This window comes from Mytilus edulis, chromosome 8, assembly GCF_963676685.1.
Source record: "Mytilus edulis chromosome 8, xbMytEdul2.2, whole genome shotgun sequence".
Classification (NCBI taxonomy): Eukaryota; Metazoa; Mollusca; class Bivalvia; order Mytilida; family Mytilidae; genus Mytilus; species Mytilus edulis.
Genome location: NC_092351.1, coordinates 59923323 through 59945280, shown reverse-complemented (window position 1 = coordinate 59945280; position 21958 = coordinate 59923323). Strand labels below are relative to the sequence as shown.

General features: G+C 30.8%; 1 protein-coding gene across 4 annotated transcripts in view; it reads right to left on the bottom strand.

Moving 5' to 3' along the window:
- LOC139486008 (protocadherin-9-like) overlaps positions 1 to 21958 on the bottom strand; it is an 83284-nt gene that overhangs the window by 35309 nt on the left and 26017 nt on the right. For 3 of the 4 annotated variants that reach the window (XM_071270693.1, XM_071270692.1, XM_071270694.1), the window contains 3 exons: positions 16005 to 16078; positions 14342 to 14535; positions 1796 to 1838 (listed from right to left, as the gene is read on the bottom strand). The gene's annotated coding sequence lies outside the window, so the exon portion shown is untranslated. Of the gene's footprint in view, positions 1 to 1795; positions 1839 to 11355; positions 11647 to 14341; positions 14536 to 16004; positions 16079 to 21958 lie in introns of those variants that run through there. The other variant, XM_071270695.1, reaches the window with a different exon arrangement.

Below are 21958 nucleotides of genomic sequence, written 5' to 3'. Positions count from 1 at the left end.
CTTTGAACTTTCTATTAGCCAAATTACAAAGATGGAAAAAGGATTTTTGTGGACTGGATATTACTCATATAAACACTTATCAAATACTGAATTCAATCATAAATTGTGATAACACATTTTACCTTTAACTAATTATTATTTAGAATTTTTAGTCCTTAAAATAATTTTTCATCTGCTGAAGATAGTCAATTTTTACATTGTATCCAGATTAAATAGGAATAAAAATCAAAACAAAATTTCAGGCTTGAGGAGACGCATTTCAGGTATGCATCTCATTATGAGACCAAAATATGAAATTCACTTACAAAACAGATGCATAAAATACCAATTAAAGAACCATAACTCATCTGTAGATGAGAGAAAAACAAATTCGATCATGAAAAAAGGAAATAACAGTTTACTGTACAAAACATTAGAAGTTGACTGACAGGGGTAAAGCCAATCCAGTTCAAATTCAGGGTTTGCTCAAAAATTTTACACAATTCAGCAACCATGTGGTAAAACAATTTAGAGCAAATTTCACCAAATTTACATACATTATATCATGCATAATAAAAAATAAAAAAACCCAACATCTTTCAACATTAAAATCTTTAAACATTAAAATAACATTTTCCATTACATATTAATACATACACGAACAGCAATTAAATGTAACTTTGTTTTAATATTCCCATAAAAGTGTCTGTGTAACTGATATAATATTTAATATTCAGACCATGTACTCGTGAAATACTTGAGCAACCTTGTGCAAAAAATATTATTACTCAACTTCAGAATTTTGATTAAGTTCACAAGATTAATTGTTACAAGTTCATGGTTTTAAGTGTTTGGATAGAGACAGGGAGAGGTTTATTAATGTGTTTTTATTAAAAATGATATTGGTTTAAGTGTATTTTTCAATTAAGAGAGAGAGAAAAATTGGTAGAAAGTAGAAAGTCAAACACAGGCAAACTATGAAATAAATTGGACCTATTTATAGTTTTGCTCCCACTAACATGGTGCACTTAAAATCTATAAGTAGCAGTTGCACACTTGCACGTTTTTTCACAGTAATGATTAAATGTACTTGAAACGAAAATGACGGCAACTGATTTTGAAAGAAAAGCGTGATACTTCCAAAAAGAAATCTTGTGATCATCAATGTGTAATGATGCATAAAAATACTTCTTGCAATTTGTAGTAAAATGACAGAGGAAACTTAACACCTTCGAATGAGTTTGAACGAAAATAAGAACCCTGTCAAATAAGAGATACTTGATTTTGTAAACGTCACATGACAGTAACTATCTTTGTCTACTTTGATCTTGAGATAGTTAACATGAAATTTGAGGACCATTGATTGAAAGGGACAAATGTTTAAACCATGTTTTAACCGTACTGCACCTGGTTATGTTAAACATGGATCATGGAGAAATTTGCGTAACATGCACTTCAAACATTCAGTTGATGTAATTTCATTTCATTTTGCAGGAAAAACCACACACTAAAAACAAAACATGATCCTCGAAGTTTGATTTTGGAAAGATCACAGAGTTTGGACAGAGATTGAATTACAAAGTAGTTATATTTCCGCCTTTCCTGTTTCATATTGTATTGGTCATTGATTTTTTAAATATAAAGTAGTCCATATATGGTAATTTTATCTGTTTTATTTTGAGGCAGATTAATGCACCTGAATATCTTTAATCAACCGTTTTTGTGAGTTGGTTATCTTTTTTGACAGTCTCTATGCAGACTTTTCAGCTTGCACTTGTCTGTATTTTTTTCTACTGATATTGATTTTAATTCTTACCTGAAAGTGAATTAACTTTGCTTTGCTTTATTCAGTTGGATATCTGAAAGAAAAAGGAAAACATTTTTTAGAAAATACATAAAAAATTTCACATGAAATAAATTTTCAGAGGATAAAACAATTCCATATGACAGAGAGGATTATTCTTTTATTAATATAAATACATCATGGATACATACATTTAAACAAGCAATATCATAACTGAGAAAGAAACTAAAACATTATGAAAAGAAATATTTAAATGAATTTAGGTCAATATTACATCCTTTGACTTCAGCTGTTAATTTCAGCAGATTAGAGACTTTTTTCCACCAAAATCGAAGGCTCGACAAAAACACTATATTTGTAATTCCATATGACCTATAAAATCAAACGCACAGCCTAAAAAATAGGGATTGTTTATTCATCTTGAAATATGTGATGCAAAACATGTCATATTAGTTAAAAAGGAAGTTCCAATCGGAACATTTGTAAGACTGTCCAAGCAGAAACAAACTTAATGCATGGTGTATTGAACATTTACATTTTAAAATTTTGTACCTTGTTTTCCCCTTGTACAAGATATATTAAGATGAATAAGAAATGTTCCCAACAGTTTAAACAATATTTGTAATGTTTTTTTTACAATATATTATGTTTAAAACAAGATCAATTAGATAGAAATAACAGAATTACGACTTGTACAGACTTTAACTAGACATCTTTACAATCTTTTTTCAACGATTGTGTAATTTGACGATTGTCTCAAATCAACAATTGATATATATATATATCTGATAAACTTTCAATAAAAAGTTTCTATTTCACTTACGAGTTCTTATTTCATTGTAATTTTCTTTAAATTAAATACATGCCATATCAAATTATCTGATTATTTACAAGATAAGTGATATAAACATAAAAAACAAAAACAATAAACAAACAAATTTTAACTTGCATAACAGTAACATTTGCCTGTTTTATGTACTTTTAATTTTTCTAAACAAATATATAACCTCAATATCTTAAGAGAACAAATGTGGAGAAAATCCCTGTATCTACAAATCAAATGCCTCCATCTTTCCACAAAAATGGGCAAAAAATGTTCATAAATAATTCAAAACAAAAATCACTATCATTTCAAAAAGAAAAAATTGTGAAACCCAGGCCAGCAGACTAACAAAAAACTATTTATAATACAATTGCCGCCAAAACCTTAACTTCCTGTATTTGTGTTCGGTACAATGGAACTTATTTCTGTCAAGTACAATGGACTTGAGCAATGTTACAATTGACAAATTGGTTGTGACAAGGATTAAGAAATCTGAAAGCTGACAGGGGGTTGATCAAATACCATCCCTCTTTACAGAAAGTACTTATTAACTAAAGAGAAAAAAATCATTACACAACTTTTTTACAATGGTAAATCTTAATTCAAAAACGATATTTAAATTCAATGCAAATTTACAAACTTTCTTAGAATTTGAAAATCAGTTAAATATAAGTAAGAAGTAATTTGCAATTTATTATTCTATTAAATGTCCACCCTTTTTTTCACTGCGTAGAAAATGTGAAGGTTAGGAAGAGAAATAATACATTCAATGCAAGAGTCAAACAATTTCTTCAACAAAACCAATTATTTTACTGAATTTGTTAAACTAAATTTTAAAATGAAGGACTATATATATCCTTGTATATAAATCTTTTTAATATACATTGACACTATTTTCCTCCAATCTCAACATATAATGCCTGTGACCTGGAATATAGAATTTTCTTGAAAGGAAGCGTTAAAAATAGAAAACCTTGTTTTGTTTTACAAAATTGGTCCCTCACAGTTAGGAATACTTGTATGTGTGTGCATGAGTGGATATGGTCCGAGTACACAGTTATTTCGTAGTGCATTTTCTTTAGACAATAAATGGAAATAAAAAAAATCGCACCTGCGCTTTCTCCATAATATTTTTACAGTGTGTTGTACTACTTTTGGGACAAATTATATCAAAACTATAGAAAACTTCATCAGCTCTAACTCAAAATATGGACAATTTTATGTGAAGGGGGTCTTGAAATCTTTTGACAGCTTCTGAAATGCTAATTTTTGACCTTTTTCAACTGGACCAAATCACTACTTTACATTATAATTCATGAATCAAATTTTTTTACAGTGTAATTTGATCCCCCTTCTTGCTACTTGAGGCATAAAACATAAATAAATAAATTTGGAAGGGGTATAAAAAAAATTGACAAGTAACACACTGTCCACACTAGGGACTATATTAGTGGACAACGAAAATCAAGGGACGATAACTGTGAACTCGGACCATATGGGCTAATTTGTCTAAAAGTGCTATTGCTAAAACATATAATGGGGATGAACACCGGTACATGTATCTGGGATGTATTTCTCCACTTTACTAACCAGTGAATACTCTGAGGTTGTCTGTCACTAGAATAAACAACCAATAAGTTCATAGACTACAGATGACAATTTCCACCAAAATTTAACTGACCGCTGATTGACAAACTGACCACCACCACAAATTTAACTAACCACTAACTGACCAACTGAAAACCGCCACACATTCAACTGACCACTGACAACCAACTGATGAAATCATCTGTCATATACACACGTTTAAGCAGAAGCTATAAATTTACATAAAAACATTTTCAACAGAAACACTTTTATAATCATCAGCTTCATTATAAATCTTTAAAAAGAAAATTGAAAATACAAACTTCTTATTGCATACTAAGATTATTACTTAGAATCAAAACTCAGTCATGTCAACTTCCATAAGAGAACAGCCAATTTATAATTCATTACGAGTACCAGAAAGTGCAAAGCTTACTCGAGAGTGAATTTTAAATTCCTGTTGGAAAGCAATAAAGATTAGAACCTAATGATCAGTTGTATTGACTATACTTAACTACTATGATTGTACTGTGAATATTTAACGATTATCCTGATTTTCTAGTCGTTTATTACAAATCAATACAGTATAACATATGTTAAACACAAGACATTAATACTCAAATCGCTGAATTACAAATTATCTGGGTGTTTTAGTTTCAAAGTCATTGTACTTTTTATTCTGTGCCGTCATAATTCTTTAAAAGCTGCTGTTTCTTACATCCTTGTTTTTTCTATATTGTGAGCACAGATGTTTTTGTGGTGTCTCCTATCCTGTTGCTGTCTTATTGACGTATACATGAAAAGTAGTTATTTTATACATTCAGTTACAATATCAAAAAGGAAATGTTATTGACATATATTATTTCATGCATCAGCTGTTCTAGGAAGTCCAGATATCTTTTTTGGGATCATGATATCACAACATGTGTTTTCTGAGACAAGGTATCTTTATTTGGATCATGATATCACATCAGGTCATGTGCAAGATCACGTTACAAGAAGAAGCCTCCATTCTATAATAGCATTTCTACAACACGATTATTGATCTCAACAGAGGCGGATTTATAGGGTTTTTCAGGGGGCCCCAGCCCCCCTTTTCTGGGAAAAAAATGGTTGATTATATATATATATATATAGGGGAACACTGAAGCCTTACTGGAGTGGGCCCCATCTTAGGCAGTAATTGGGCTCCAACTTGTGAAAATTTCTGGATCCGCCACTGCTCACATTTGCAACAGTTGCAAGTTATAGAGCATGCACACATTTCCGAATTCAATTACATCTCAAACTGTATAATTTTAGAAAAGCTCAGACAACTAAACAATTACTAGGTTTCTACACACTACAAACATGTACTTACTAATCTATATCTACGGTTGTACGTTAAATCATATTAAATGAGGTCATATTTTGACGATTTATTTTTGTCTCCCATAATTTCTGACCCATCATTGTTTGTCGGCCAAGTGGACAGGTCATTTTGTGTTATCTCTTACAGATAAAGAAATGAACACTGGCTACTGTCTTAAAACAATAGGTCACCAAATAATCCATCGCTTTCATAAATTAAACACGGTTGCAAGTTCTCTAATTATTGACCGTATTATAATGCTGGACTCGGTTGTAAAGTTTTGGAAAATTATGGCAAACATTAGATTAAAGCAATCTTTTCAAAAACATACAACTTGATTTTTATGATGCTGAATATAATATGGGATATGATATCAACATTCAATGTATATGAACCCTGATTTGTAAGTACTGGATTATGACATGCAGAGCCACCTATTTAAAAAGCTAGTTCGTAAGTTAAGAGGTTGTAGGAAGATATTCAAACTCAGATTTGACCATGTTGTGTTTTGTTGCAAAACAGCCTATATATCAACTTATAAGGCTTTGATTTGACCCAGCATATAAGAAGAAACTGATGTTTTAATATAAAGAACAAAGACTAGTGGTCAAATATTTTGAGACCATCTGACGACCATCTACTTGCCTGTTTGATAGGTTTATTGTCATATTTAAGTTTATAGACAACAGCTGACAGACCACCACAAAACTGTTTGACCACTGACTGACCAACTGACCAAATCATCTGTCATATACACAATTTTTAGCATAAGCTATTAATTTACATAAAACAACATTTATAACTTCCATTATTTGTTTAGGAACGTTCCGCAACTTATTATGTTTATTTTTTATAAAAGTTAGTTTATTCTATTGTTAGTTATCATAATAGTTGTTAAAACTGTTGAAAAAAAACATTGATTAAAATTTAAAAACATAACTCAGAATAAACATTCATGTGATGTGGACCATGGATGCATTGTGAGCTGCTTCAGCTACATGTTTGTATTGGATATTCAGTAAAAGAGCAGTGTTGTGACCTAAAATCAATATTGGTACTTATAATAATCGATTCTTTATACAAAATTTTAAAGTTTTGTTTGAATCTTTTGTAAAATTATGAATAGATGTATATTTTTCTCAGGTGCTGCTTCAGCATTTAATAAACATCAAACAATAACTGAGAACTAAGGTCCTTTCTTAAAAGTTTGTACGGGAAACTAAATTTCAATACAAATTCAAAATAACATGCTAAATGAAGAAATTCAATTCAACTTTTGAATACTAAACAAAGTTTTATAATTTTAAATTAAGAGGGCTGATAAAAACTTAAAAATCTTCTTAAAAAAATGCACTGTAGATCTAAAGCAAGCTACTTTTCATAAATAACAACATGTGTATTTTAATATATCACCAGTTATGGAATATTTTATATGAAGCATTCAATTGATATTAAAGAGAAAATAATTAAAGAAATTATCTTTCAACAAATTGAAGCAATATCATTTACCTACAAATATTCATTTTTTTTTAATAAGATGCTGAGTAAAAACCCTGAACATCAAAAGAGTATCAAATAAAAATACAAAATATATTTCAGCGTTTATAGCCCACGATGAATGATTTTACATAAATTTTCAATATGAACCCATGACTAATTCAAAAGAAAACAAATTGCTACCGTTTCATATTTTTATTTTATTTCTTAGTCAATAAAGTTTAACTTTCACTTCAAACAGAACATATTAAAAAATCAATTACACAAATAATAAACCATATTTTATATTTTCTTCATAGATTTTAATGACATGGGACTTTTGTCAAGAAATTTGTAACATTTCTTTATGCCAGCCATTTACGACCATGTAATTGTACAAGTTGGTGATTGAAGGTTTTCTTTATCTTATGTAAAATCACAAATGTACAAATCACAATAAAATTAACTATTATTATGTCATTTGTATGTCACATAAAAATGCCATTTCTGATTTTTATCCATATACCAGACTAAAATTTATTGAAAAGCCAGCATAGGAAGTCAGAGCAATTACTTTTTAATTTTCAATTTTTGTTCAATCTGGAGCACTGAGTTCACTCTGGGTCAAATCACTTACGAAATTTTGCCTTTGATTACCATAAAAAACTTATCATGCTATCAAGGTAAATAAAAGAAAGGAAAATATCTGAGGATGGGTATTACTATTTTTATAATAAAGCTTGATATGGTTTCATATGTGTCAAATAATTGTCTCCCTTTACTTGTTCTACTGTCATTCTTTTAAAAGGTTGACTTGTTAAAACTTCTCTTTATCTCGTGAAAATCCTTTTTTTTAAGACATACTGAGAGTCATGCAGTTAATGAGCCCAACTGATCATTGAATATTCAATTAAACATAAAGAAGAAAAGGAAGACTTCCTTTTAAAGTTATCTCTGTATAAGAGAACCTAGCCTAGGAATAAGGATTGGTCCTGACTTGAGGAAGAACAACTGAATCTGAAGATAGCAACTGACATGCAGTGGAATGCATAGGGCTAGGTCCATTAACTCCTCTAACAAGATGGGTACACCCATAGATCATACCTATTAGTTCCATCAGTCAGTCAATCAGGGGACAACACTCTGTATTTGACAATCACACAATTGTATTGTACAAGACAGTTTCTATTTTTCAAGAAACTACTTATAGGTCAATTTTAATTTAAGGTTAATTAGCAAATTGAAATAACAGTAGAGATAGAATCAAATTATGCAATTAAACTAATAATGTGAAATTTTTAAATATATTTTCTGGTCATGAAGCTATGATAAATGTTTTTCCTGGAGACTTCAGTTTGAAGCATTTTCAATGTTGCTCTGGTTGAAATCATTATTTCTAATTGAAGGTTTTCTGATCTTGAAATCAGTCATTTATTCTATATGCATCATCATAATTATGTCTTGCTGTAATGAGTTCAGGTTACATCAAATAAAAAAAAATTGAAATGTTTTCCTGATAATTTTTTTGATCACGATGATACAATTATTTTTCCGTAACAAGACATTTTTCATCCCGTCTTGTAAGGTTGTAAGTTAAGAACCTGAAGGAAAAACTAACAATTAAATAAAATCTATGGAAGAAGAATGAAATGAAATGGAAAAATGATTAGATATTAAATCTTTTTAATGCATGTAAAAATGTAATGATGTCTTGTGTCACATATTAAATTTGTGATTTATAGGTCGTCTTCAGTTATATCATGTCTTAATTATATTTGTTAACTTGTTTAAAATAAGAAATCTGTATCTTAAAAGTAAGGTTAAACTTTTTAAACTAAATAAGATCCATAAGGGAAATTCAAACCCATAAGTCAAAAAACCAAGCTACAAGGAAATGGCACATTACAATCAATGGACAAACAACAGCATACAATACAAAACACAGAAAAAATCTAATTGCCATTAGATTGACAACAACACTTAAGTTATCTGCAATTTTATTAAGTCTTAATAATAATTAGACTTAATAAAATTGCAGATAACTTAAGTGTTGTTGTCAATCTAGTGGCAATTAGATTTTTTCTTTCTTTTGACAACCCTGCATAGTGTCGGTATCCACTTAAGGAATCTCTACCTTCACGAAACTTTAGAGGCGTTGGTTCAGCAGTCTGCCAAAACACAGAACAGTAAATACTGTCTCCACAATGATGTACCAGGTTGAGATCAATGAAAGACTAGAATGTATTGGGGCCTTAATGCCTTTTTATAACCCATGCAGTATAGTAAGCTATATAGAGGATGTGGTAGGATTGCCTGGCCAATGGAACAGCAGTTAGCCAGAGACCAAAAGATGGGGATAAGCCTGTAGAAAGGCTGCAGTTCTAATTACATAAAATGTGAACTTTTAATTCCTTATTATAATCCAGACCATATTGAAATGTTTGTATTCAAATAGCATGTCTTTCAATTTTATTCTGAACAATTCAAAGTACTTTTTAGAAAACGAAGTATGAGAAAAAAGACAGGTGATTTTCTTGTGATACGATATACTCCCTTTTATTTCTAAAAAATATTTATTTCTCTTTTATGAAATTAAACAAGTAAACAGCTTGTGATAAAGAATTGATTGTGTGTCATATTTTATGTCTGTTTAACCATATTTAACAATTCATATGCCTTATTTAAAGTTTTAGATATTAACTGTGTCAAAATATTGGTGTGTGTTTGCAATGTATACAGAAAATGTGAAATTGTAACCAGAAAAAGTAACAAATGGTTTACAAATTGGGTTTAAATTGGGTCTATAAATTTAAATTTAAGCCTTATAAATTTAATTTTATTTCGTGGTGGCATGCAATGTACTGATGATGTATCTATTCCATACGACCATTTTGCATGGGAAATAATCATTACTATTATGAAATGTCACTGTTTCTTTCTATTCTGAAATTTGTACCTTTTCAAACCATTTACCCATTTCTTTATTTGAGAAATGAATATTTAAACAATGCTGCAGATATGGTCCATTTCAATGAGGGAACTCCTTTTAAAGATATTATTATTCGTTTACCAAAGGGTTAATTTTAAATACATAATGGGTCATACTATTCTGGTTTCTTTCTTTTTATCTGGTTCCTTTCCTCGCAATATTGCAGAGGAGGGCATCATAAAAGATACTGTTTTCAAACTTTGTCACAATTTATTTGATTCAATAATGACCAAATAGCAACCAACAAAACTGAACTAAAAATATGAAGTGTATTATTCAATTTTTTTTTATTTCTACTGGCTTTAGCTCTGCAACATGGAATTTTGTTCATAATAATTTTACATTTTGTTCTCTTTATATGTTCATTATTTGATTCTACATAGATACAGCAAATTTTGGACTTTCAGAAATTGAAATAACTACCAACATAAACAGACATAGAATATTAGCAATTGGAACCTACAAAACATTTGGGACTTTTCGAGGAGTACCCTGATCTACAAGGACATTGTGGTTCACTCATAATACAAAACCATATGTTTTTTATACTAACTGAAATGAATATTCCATTAGGCTAAGTTACGTCTAAAACCACAATGATTTTTATCAATGAAAAACAAAACAATTGACAATTTTTAAATTTAACCTCTATTTAAAACATTAAAAAATAAAGAAAATACTTCATGAGTATATAAAAATTCTATATATATATTATTGATATATAAATGTAAACATGTGAAGCTTGCCTTGCCAACAAATTGCTGATTTCAACTTCAATTCTGCACACAAAAAGTAAAATCACAAAAATACTGAACTTAGAGGAAGATCAATTTGGAAAGTCCATAATCACATGGCAAAATCAAATAACAAAACGCATCAAAAACGAATGGACAAAAACTGTCATATTCCTGACTTGGTACAGGCAACTGTACAATGAACTTACATTAAAGATTTTATTTATTTATTTTAATGACAGAAGGATATTTTGTACACAAAAACACAGATAAAATATAATTATGTGGACATTTTTTTCTTCAAAAGTTGTTTAAAGAAAATGTTTTTTTTATGATAAATATAATACAGTGAATGACTTTTCGTACACTATAAAATATTGCTCATTAATAGACAAAACTAAATTCACAACAAACTGTTTTTTGAAGAAAAAAATCTTGTCTATGTTAAAAGTGTTATTTCCGAATGGGGGAAAAAAATATATATAGGCAGAATTTTTATTAAAGAATTTTTCATCTTTTAATTGCCAATTTGATTATCAGCCTTTCTATACATGCTTTTTTCACATGACTTATGTACAAATACACTTTCTCAGAATAAATTCATAAACTTACCTAAATCAAGCTAATCACACATTTAAATCCACATCGAAATTGAAGAAACACAATAATATTACTAACAATCTAATAACTGTCCATTCACTATATATGATAAGCTTTTCCAAAAATCCAATTCACACGTTAATAAAGTCCAGGTATTTAAATCTACCCCTTAATACTACCAGGAGATAAAAGTAACAATACTTGCATTAAAATATGAAACCAACATGCACAAATCAACACAAATCTCTATAAAGTCATAAGTTATCTGTAGAAAATTGACAACTATTGTGAGATGGACAAGGCTAAGCTCCGCCCCCTTTTTACAATCACTATCCTCAGGCGGGATACAGGTATGAAAATACAATGGTTTCTTATCAAATAGGTACATTGTTGTATGTTTGTAACCTTGTTTGGCAGAAATGGAGTGACATAAGTTAATTAATCACAATTTTAGGGAGAAAGTGACGATTTCTTCACTTTACATGTTGTCAATCTGTGGTTTTACAGGTGTAAATATCAATTAAATACCTGCAACAATTTGTAACAGAAAACATAAATGGAGATTTGTTATTTGACATTTCAGGGGAAATCAACTTTATTAATCTTATATTGTTAGACCCATTCACGAGACAAACTTAACATTTAGCCAGATTTAATGAATGTGAAAGTGCTTTTAAGGTATACTTCATTTTTCAACATTTAGGTGGGGATATAAAAACCATAAAGCAATCATTTCAAATACAGTTTTAAGACAATTGAAATATTTAAAAACCTGCAGTTAATTTTTCAACATTTAGGTGGGGATAATAAAACCATAAAGCAATCATTTCAAATACAGTTTTAAGACAATTGAAATATTATAAAACCAGTGCATGGAGACATGAGTTAATTAAGTCATAATTTAAAAGATGGATCAATGAGAAAATGTGTCACTTAACTAACTGTGAAGTGCTTTCCAACCAAGGTTTTCATTAAATTTATGATAGCCTCCTTCAAAGTTACTTGGCAAATATCAAAAATGTTTTCAGTGCAGATAATATTATAACCTTTTGAGTAGGTCTGACTGACTAAGCATATTTTTAATTATATTCATCTTAATAAATTTGGTGTAGTTTAATTTGATTCTGAATACACATGCGAAATTTGTCACTGAACATTATATAGGTAACAGAAACACAGCTTCTAAAGAAAAAGTCAAATAAAAGGTATATATCATGATTTCAATGGCTTTTCAAAGTAACCTTGCTTTAAGAATCAATCATATTTCATGGCAACCTAGGTTTTGAATATTTTTTTTTTCTTTTTCTTTTTGGTTGGTGAGGGAAAAGTGGATTGTGAAAATCAGCATAAATTTCTGATATATGTATTTCTGTAGCTACAAAAAGAACAGTTACAATAAATAAATTCCTTATTATAACTGATCTTCATAACCATTCTGTAGAATATCCAACAAACTTGAGACAATCTATTTTGATAATAAAGTTCAAAACCATGAAATCAAATGGAAATAATTTATACCACGTCCACTTGTATTTTTGTCCATCTGATGAGTTAAGCCTTTTTCAACTGATTTTTATAGTTCGTTCTTATGTTGTACTGTTATACCACTTTCCAAGGTTAGGGGGCGGATTGGGATCCCGCTAACATGTTTAACCCCACCACATTATTTATGTATGTGCCTGTCCCAAGTCAGAAGCCTGTAATTCAGTGGTTGTCGTTTGTTTATGTGTTACATATTTGTTTTTCGTTCATTATAACATAAATAAGGCCGTTAGTTTTCTCGTTTGAATTGTTTTACATTGTCTTATCGGGGCCTTTTATAGCTGACAATGCGGTATGGGCTTTGCTCATTGTTGAAGGCCGTACGGTGACCTATAGTTGTTAATGTCTGTGTCATTTTGGTCTTTTGTGGATAGTTGTTTCATTGGCAATCATACCACATCTTCTTTTTTATATAACAATTTGTTTTGGTGATTTTTTGGTAACAGACTTTTATAACATAGCCTTTTATTCAAATCAATACAATGTATCAGGAAAATCTGATATCATAAAGTCACACACTTGATCTGCAATGTTTAATGAGGGGGGCAGGACCTTTTCAGGACGTCAGGATCGGATGTTTTTAAGCTTGGGATTTCGTGATTGATCCTATCTGGATCTGGGAATTCTTTTTTTCAAATTTTGGTATGTCTGGATGTAAAAGAGGGACGAAAGATACCAATGGGACAGTCAAACTCATAAATCTAAAACAAACTGACAACTCCATGGCTAAAAATGAAAAAGACAAACAGAAAAACAATAGTACACACGACACAACATAGAAAACTAAAGAATAAACAACACGAACCCCAATGTAAATTTCTTTAAATTCAGGACCTTGGGATTCTATGTTTTTAAGCCCAGGATTTCGAGATCAGGTACTTCTCCAACCCCCATCTTCAATATTCTGACAATCAAATTTCATTTTTTGTTTGCTTGTGAATTGTACATGAAATTGCCCATACCCCTGATACTTTTACAATATTAACAAATGTTTGATGTTCTCAATTTTGTGTTTGTCATATTCATCTGTGTAAGAGACATCATTCAACAGTAACTAATATTTACATCAAACAGAATTTTGCTATTTCAAAAAATAAAGAATTATCTAGGAGACAATTTCCATTCATAACACTAAACCACTGATTAACAAACCAACCATATTAATTATACCCTTACTACCTTTTTATAAGAAAATGGTAACAATTAAACATCTTAATGCTCAATATCCAGCTTTCTTCCCCCCCCCTTTTTTTTAACTTCAAAGTTTTTTATTCTCCTCTTGGTAGCTTCTCCTTTTCTTTTTACATATACTAAAAGCAGATATTGCTTCAAGCCATCAAAAATCAACTTTTTTTCAATTACCAAGATAGTCCCCAACAATAAAATTCAATTTACTTTGTACATCAATGGCATTAAAAAATACTCAAAAAATTAATTGCCCAGAAGATATTTTTACCTGCTAAAGTATGTCAGATTTTAGTGACTATGTTGATTCCCGAGATTGTGCTTTCAATTTCTATTTATCTTCTTTCAAATTCATATAAGGGCTTCACAAATCTGAATAGCCAAGTCTTCAGTAAAACATTACGTTTGTTTATGAACTGTTCACATCAAACCAATACTTTCGCCCATAATATTAATATCGTCTTTCTACAAAGAGAGAATAAATAATCCTTAATCTTTAATAAGATCAAGATCTGTTATTAGAATCTTTTTCATAAGCTGATTGCAGTTAGGCCATGATAATTTATAATTATCGAATACCCATTGGCAATGGCTAATATTGGCATTTCCTAATTTAAATTATAAAATCTTACAATTTATGGTTCTTAACTGTGTTACAGGTTATTTGCCAAAACAGACTTCATTTAAAGTCTGTGCATTATTAAGTTTTGTGAGGCTCATTGCCTGGCACTATGCTCTAGGTTGTTCAACAAGTTTCATGTGCTTAGAGCAATACCATTTTCCCCCTTACCAATTAAATTAATAATTTTGTTTTTGTTGTACCAATCACTTAAAATATCTCTATTTAAATAATCTAAACATTATTAACTGATATTTCACCAAATTGGGTTATAATCCACACAATGCAGAAAGCATTTTATATGGTCCTGAAACTAGGAACTAAATTAAGTTGGCCTAAAATTGTGTATCCAATATAAAGAAGGTACTTGAAAAATGTCTCCTATATCATCTTAACCATGTTAGGATAGCTTCAATCTAAATAAGTATTAAAAAGAGACTTGTTATTAATATCGATAGTTGACTAGCACCCTTGCAAAGCTTCTTATTCTTTTGCCTTAACAGCAATGATTTTGTCATTTGTGTTGTTAAGTGCCTTATATCTATACATTGTTATGACACAACAATCAAAGGCCAAAGAGTTAACAAACCACACAAGTCGTCAAAAGGAGATTTAATGTGTGAAGAGGCTGGATGAAGCTTTCATCACTGACTATCTGATGAACAAGTCTTGTTACAATGTATTTATTTATTCGTTAAAACATAATATCTATATTTTATCTGTTTTAATTTATTAACTTGATTAAAAAAAAAGATCAGATTTGCAATAAAATTACTGCTGTACGTGTTATTAGTCAGAAGATTTTAAATGATAGATTTTAAGATAAATCAATGATTAATCTGTACTAAATGGCACAAACTAAATCCTTCCAGAATTAATACAGCATTAATTGGGATATTCAGAGACTTATACAGCAACAATTTTCTTTTTCTTTCCGATTCATTTGTGATTTAAGAAATATCTCAAAATCAGGAAACATTTGGATTCCCCTTATCTCACCTGCATTGGGTCGTGCCATCACAGAACAATCAACTATATTAAGACTTTACACTGGCAGATTCTTTTGAATCATATCTGCTGCTGACCATCATTAAAACACAATAAAGATCAGATTTGAGAATAATTATTCGTGACAAATCATTTCCTAATTACCTTTCCAATAGTTCCTAGCTCATCTTTTTATTAAATATTGATTCCAAATTTAGAATCACTTTCTTATTACCTTTGAAAGAAAAGAAAGGTCATAGTCTTCGACAAAATGGAATTCTGTAAGTTTAAGCTGACATCAGAAGCAATCAATGTATAAGAAGCTTACCAGGGTCAATGTATCTGAGGCTTAATCAGCTCAACTGAAGATCATTTGAAAATAGACCATAGGATGACATTTGCCTGAAAAATAGTTATGACATAAATATGAGTATAAGGAAATGTTGAATATAATGAAAAAAATTGCAGTAAATGGCACAATTAAATATAGTCAAACCTTGAAACCAAAATAACAATTCAACCACACAAGTCGAGACAAAATTTATGTTGCACTTTTTCCAATTGCACTTATTATGTAATTTGTAAAAGAGAAAACTACTCTTTACATTATATATTGGTCCATTACCAACTCAGTCAGTTTTAATCTAAAATAGTGATTAATTTCTCAAACACTGAATTTCTAACTGACTCAAGCAAAATGTGAAAAATATATATTGCAGTAAAATGTCTATAAGAGAATTCTTTGTTTGTAGGAAGAAAACCGCATGAAAAATTACTTCACTGTAATCTAAACAAATGCAGTATAGATGACACAAAAGATTTACTGCTTTTTTATTGGCCGATTTGTATCATCTCCATGGTTACTGTTAATATCTGCTTGATCCCAAGGTCCTGTTATTTATAAGCAATTCAGTCATTAAACATGCAGTCATTAGTAACAATTGCATATTTGTGTTCATTTTTCATTTCGAGAAGAATCAGACATGTATTGATTAACAGACATGTCATTTTGCAAAGCATGTTGAATTTAAAAAGACAAACACAGTATTGAAAAACAGACTGACCATCATATAGCGGACTTTGCGGTATGAGCTTTGCTCATTGTTGAAGGCCGTACGGTGACCTATAGTTGTTAATGTCTGTGTCATTTTGGTCTTTTGTGGATAGTTGTCTCATTGGCAATCATACCACATCTTCTTTTTTATATACATCCCTTTATAAACCAGGATTGGTCTCAGGTACCTTAAAGGATGAACAAATCTCTGCTTTACATGTAAAACTCATCATGTTGCTTACGATAGCATAAAAAAGTGGGTGAAACATTTATTAGACAGCAACCAAGCAGTTAAATTTAAAACCAAAGACAACTTCATCAAACAAGCATATGATAAAATAAACATGATAAAATTGAAATTGCAGGTACTGTTAAATGGAACTTGAAAATGTTTTGGCAAATGGTATGGTTACAAAGACCGTACTAAGACTCAAGATTCTGAGCTGTTGCTACTGATCCAGGTTCCTAAAGATAAGTGTTCTAGCAGGAATAAGATCAACAGAAAAAAAAATTATAGACAAAATTTACTTGCATATATGACTTATTGCTTTTTTTGCCAAGTGAAACACTTGGTAATCTAATTACAATAAACAAGAAATAACCTCTACATCTCTGAGTTTCTACACAGAATTTGGTTGGCAGGAAATGAATGATGATTTTTATAATAAAATTACAAATGGTATTCCTAGAGGACATTCAAAAATCATATATTCAACATTTATGAAATATTATATTGAATTATAATATAGTTATTATTTTGATTGTCCTGTGGCGATCCACTTATATGACCTTCTGTTTACTGAAAGTGACAGCTATTATAGTGGTACATCTAAATTTAGGAGACCTCCAATTCTGTGAACAGTTCATTATTTTCTACCCCATAAGAGAGTCATGTCAAGTGCAAACCACTTATTTAATTAAATTTTGCATTCATGATTTTAAATGATCTTTTAAAATTTCAATATCCCAATTAATGTAAAAGCTCGGATTAAATAAAATTCAACTGGTTGGTATTCACTTTTAAAATCTTGTTATAAAAGTCAAATCCAGCTTACTTTAACTGAAGGTGAAAATTGACGCCACAAATCTGATTCTTGTCTGCAAGAATTAAAATTAAATTGTACCCTTTCTGCTTGAACTTTCAATTGATTTTAAGAAAATTGATATCCCATTAAACTGCAAAATTACTTTCTTCCATAAATTTTAATTTTGAATGCATTTAGCTAATTGAGTCATCAATATTTTAAATGTCAGCGATTTGGTCATTTGGTATAAATATTTCCATTATCAAAACTAACATTCAATAATTTTTACCATTAAACGGTCAAATGATCATGAAGATCAATTTCTCTAAGAAGCTTTGATGAAGTCTTGCTTTATAAATTAACAATTGGTTAACTTTCCACAACATTGGTCAGGGTATTTTGACTTCCCAGTTGGTTTATAGAGCATTAAAAGGAAAGAAATTTAATGAGAAAATTCAGAAAATAATGAGATTTAAATAAACCATTTCAGAGGCAAAATATCTAAACATGACCTGAGATTGTGTGCAACTGTAATCGTCCAGTTATTGTCTCTGAATTGAATAAATGCAACTTGTTCACTAATTAGTAAAAAAACTACTAAAAGTAAACTTTACAAAAAGATTGAAAATACATATAAGAAGATGTTTCTTTTTAGAATCAAACCAAGGAAACCATAAGAGACATTAGTTCAAACAAATTTTCTCTTCACATATAATCATTTAGCAGCATTATACCAAGTATCCATGGAAACCAAAAACTTTAATAAAAAGAATCATTTGAGCATTGCATAAAGTCTGTTTTGTAAAATCAATCTTCCTTGTAATATTTACAATTATGACAAAAAAGAAGACATCGTATCATTACCTGTAGAAAAGCGAAACTCAGGATGTTACAAATCGGAAATAAAAAAAATCATGAGCTAAAATCTTTTTTGGAGCAATTTTGAAGCATTCAAGGAAGCAGAAAATTGAAATTCAGACCTGAAACATTCATCCACAGTACAATTTAATATTTCCTACTGAGATAGTAATTTAGCGCCTCCTGACCTCTCAGTTCAGAATTAGGTTTTACCACCCACAGAAGTACTTCATTATTTTGTAAAAGCACAATGGGTCCACCCCAAAATCATTGTTGTCAAACTAGGCTGATCTTAATCAAATTCAATGTTTTAAAAAACTGTTGACATAATAAGGTGTTTGAAAAGGCATTACAACAAATATAACAAGAGGCTGTCACAACGACAGCAAACCGGATTTATTAACATTTATTTGTGTCCTGGCAATATCACAAGAACCATTACTGATGAATGGTGAAAGTGAAAATCGTCAATATCAAATTTGACCTCCATTTTGTCATCAGTATCAACATATTAAATTTTGAAAAGCTTAGATTAAATGGTTCATGAGGAAATGCAACAGCGTGAATGGAAACGCCATTTTACGATCTTTCAAGAACCATAACTCCTGAACGGTAAAAGTCAAAATCATCATTATTGAACTTCACCTCTATTTTATCATCAGTAACAACATATTAAAATTTCAAAAGCTTTGGTTGAATGGTTCATGAGAAAATGCACGGACACGACTGGAAACACCATTTTTCAATCTTTCAAGAACCATAACTCCTGAACGGTAAAATTCAAAATCGTCATTATTGAACTTGACCTCCATTTTCTCATCAGTAACAGCATATTAAAATTTCGGAAGCTTTGGTAGAACAGTTCATGCATAAATGCACGGACACGACTGGAAACTCCATTTTTCAATCTTTCAAGAACCATAACTCCTGAACGGTAAAAGTCAAAATCGCCCGGCCGCCCGCGTACATCCCCAAATCAATAACCGACATTTTTACAAAAATCCGGTTAAAAAACAAGAGTGCACACGTTGAAATGTCTCGCCTTCTATACTAATCATTGATATTATGTTGATAGTCCTAAGTATAAAGTTTTATTACAACTGTCTCACAAACTTAACATTACTTTTCTACATTGGTTAGAGGTATAGGGGGAGGGTTGAGATCTCACAAACATGATTAACCCCGCCGCATTTTTGCGCCTGTCCCAAGTCAGGAGCCTCTGGCCTTTGTTAGTCTTGTATTATTTTAATTTTAGTTTCTTGTGTACAATTTGGAAATTAGTATGGCGTTCATTATCACTGGACTAGGGTAATATTTGTTTAGGGGCCAGCTGAAGGACGCCTCCGGGTGCGGGAATTTCTCGCTACATTGAAGACCTGTTGGTGACCTTCTGCTGTTGTTTTTTATTTGGTCGGGTTGTTGTCTCTTTGACACATTCCCCATTTCCATTCTCAATTTTATTAACCAAGATAACTAAACAAAGACCACTGAACCATGAAAATGAGGTCAAGGTCAGATGAACCATGCCAGGCAGACATGTACAGCTAACAATGCTTCTATACAACATATATAGTTGACCTATTACTTATAGTTTAAGAAAAATAGACCAAAACACAAAAACTTAACACTGTGCAATGAACCGTGAAAATGAGGTCATGGTCAAAAGAAACCTGCGCTACTGACATAAAGATCATAAAATATTTCCATAAACCAAATATAGTTGACCTATGGCATATAGTATTAGATAAAAAGACCAAAACTCAAAACCTTAACTGAACCATGAAAATGAAGTCAAGGTCACATGACATCTGCCCGCTAGACATGTACACCTTACAATCATTCCATACAACAAATATAGTAGACATAGTATGAAAAAAACAGACCAAAACACAAAAATTTAACTATAACCACTGAACCATGAAAATGAGGTCAAGGTCAGATGACACCTGCCAGTTGGACATGTACACCTTACAGTCCTTCCATACAACGAATATACTAGCCCTATTGCTTATAGTATCTGAGATATGGACTTGACCACCAAAACTTAACCTTGTTCACTGATCCATGAAATAAACTCGAGGTCAAGTGAAAACTGTCTGACAGACATGAGGACTTTGCAAGGTACGCACCTATCAAATATGGTTATCCTTTTACTTATAATAAGAGAGAATTCAACATTACAAAAAATCTGAACTTTTTTTTCAAGTGGTCACTGAACCATGAAAATGAGGTCAAGGACATTGGACATGTGACTGACGGAAACTTCGTAACATGAGGCATCTATATACAAAGTATGAAGCATCCAGGTCTTCCACCTTCTAAAATATAAATATAAAGCTTATAAGAAGTTAGCTAACGCCGCCGTAGCCGCTGCCGCCGGATCACTACCCCTACCCTATGTCGAGCTTTCTGCAACAAAAGTTGAAGTTTGAAAATAATTTACTGAGCAAAACATTCCTTCAAATTTTCATCACAAGTCTTATATTTCATAACATTATGGTTTATTGAAAGAGTTTTGATAATTTTACAAAATACAAGATAATTCAATGTTTAAGTCAGTAACCACTTTTCAATAATTTGTAGTCTTCATGAAAGAAGAACTGTGACTCAAATAATATTTTTAGTTGTGTTCAATTTTGTAAGGTCCCCCCCCCCCCCCCCCCCCCCCCAATCATCTTGTAATTAAGTTTAGAAATTCAAAATGAAATTTAATATTATAAGAAAAATTAACAAGCTCAACTGGCTTCTGATTGAAAATTGTATAGGGAATCACTGAAGCATGTCTGGAGCCCCCCTCCTTATTAAAAGTTCTGGATCCTTAACTCCAATATTCCTACTTTAATTATGATTTCAAGACAGATAGTAAAAGAGACCAAATGACATGACTGTAAGGAAATATATAGCATGCAGTGGCGGATCCAGAACTTTTCCTAAGGGGGGTCCCGCTCCAGTCATGCTTCAATGATTCCCTATATAATCAACCAAATTTTTCCCACGAAAGGGGGGGGCCGGGCCCCCCAGGGTCCTCGCCTGGATCCGCCTATGGCATGTAAGCTGTAAGCATCAGTCCATCTTCAAAACATATTGTTACACTCTATCATATACTTTGTATTCCTGGCACTGTCGTGCATTACTATGTGATAAATTTAACAAGCAATAACCAAAACCTCCCTTTTAACCACCTGTTATCTTGTCCTTGTAAGTTATAAATTTGCATGCTAACTACAATCATAAAATAACTTTTATGTGGAAAATAATCCTTATTATTGAAACAATATCTATCTATGTAAGTCTATAAAGGAAATGATATGAAGAAAAATGATATATGATGTTTAAATAATTGTA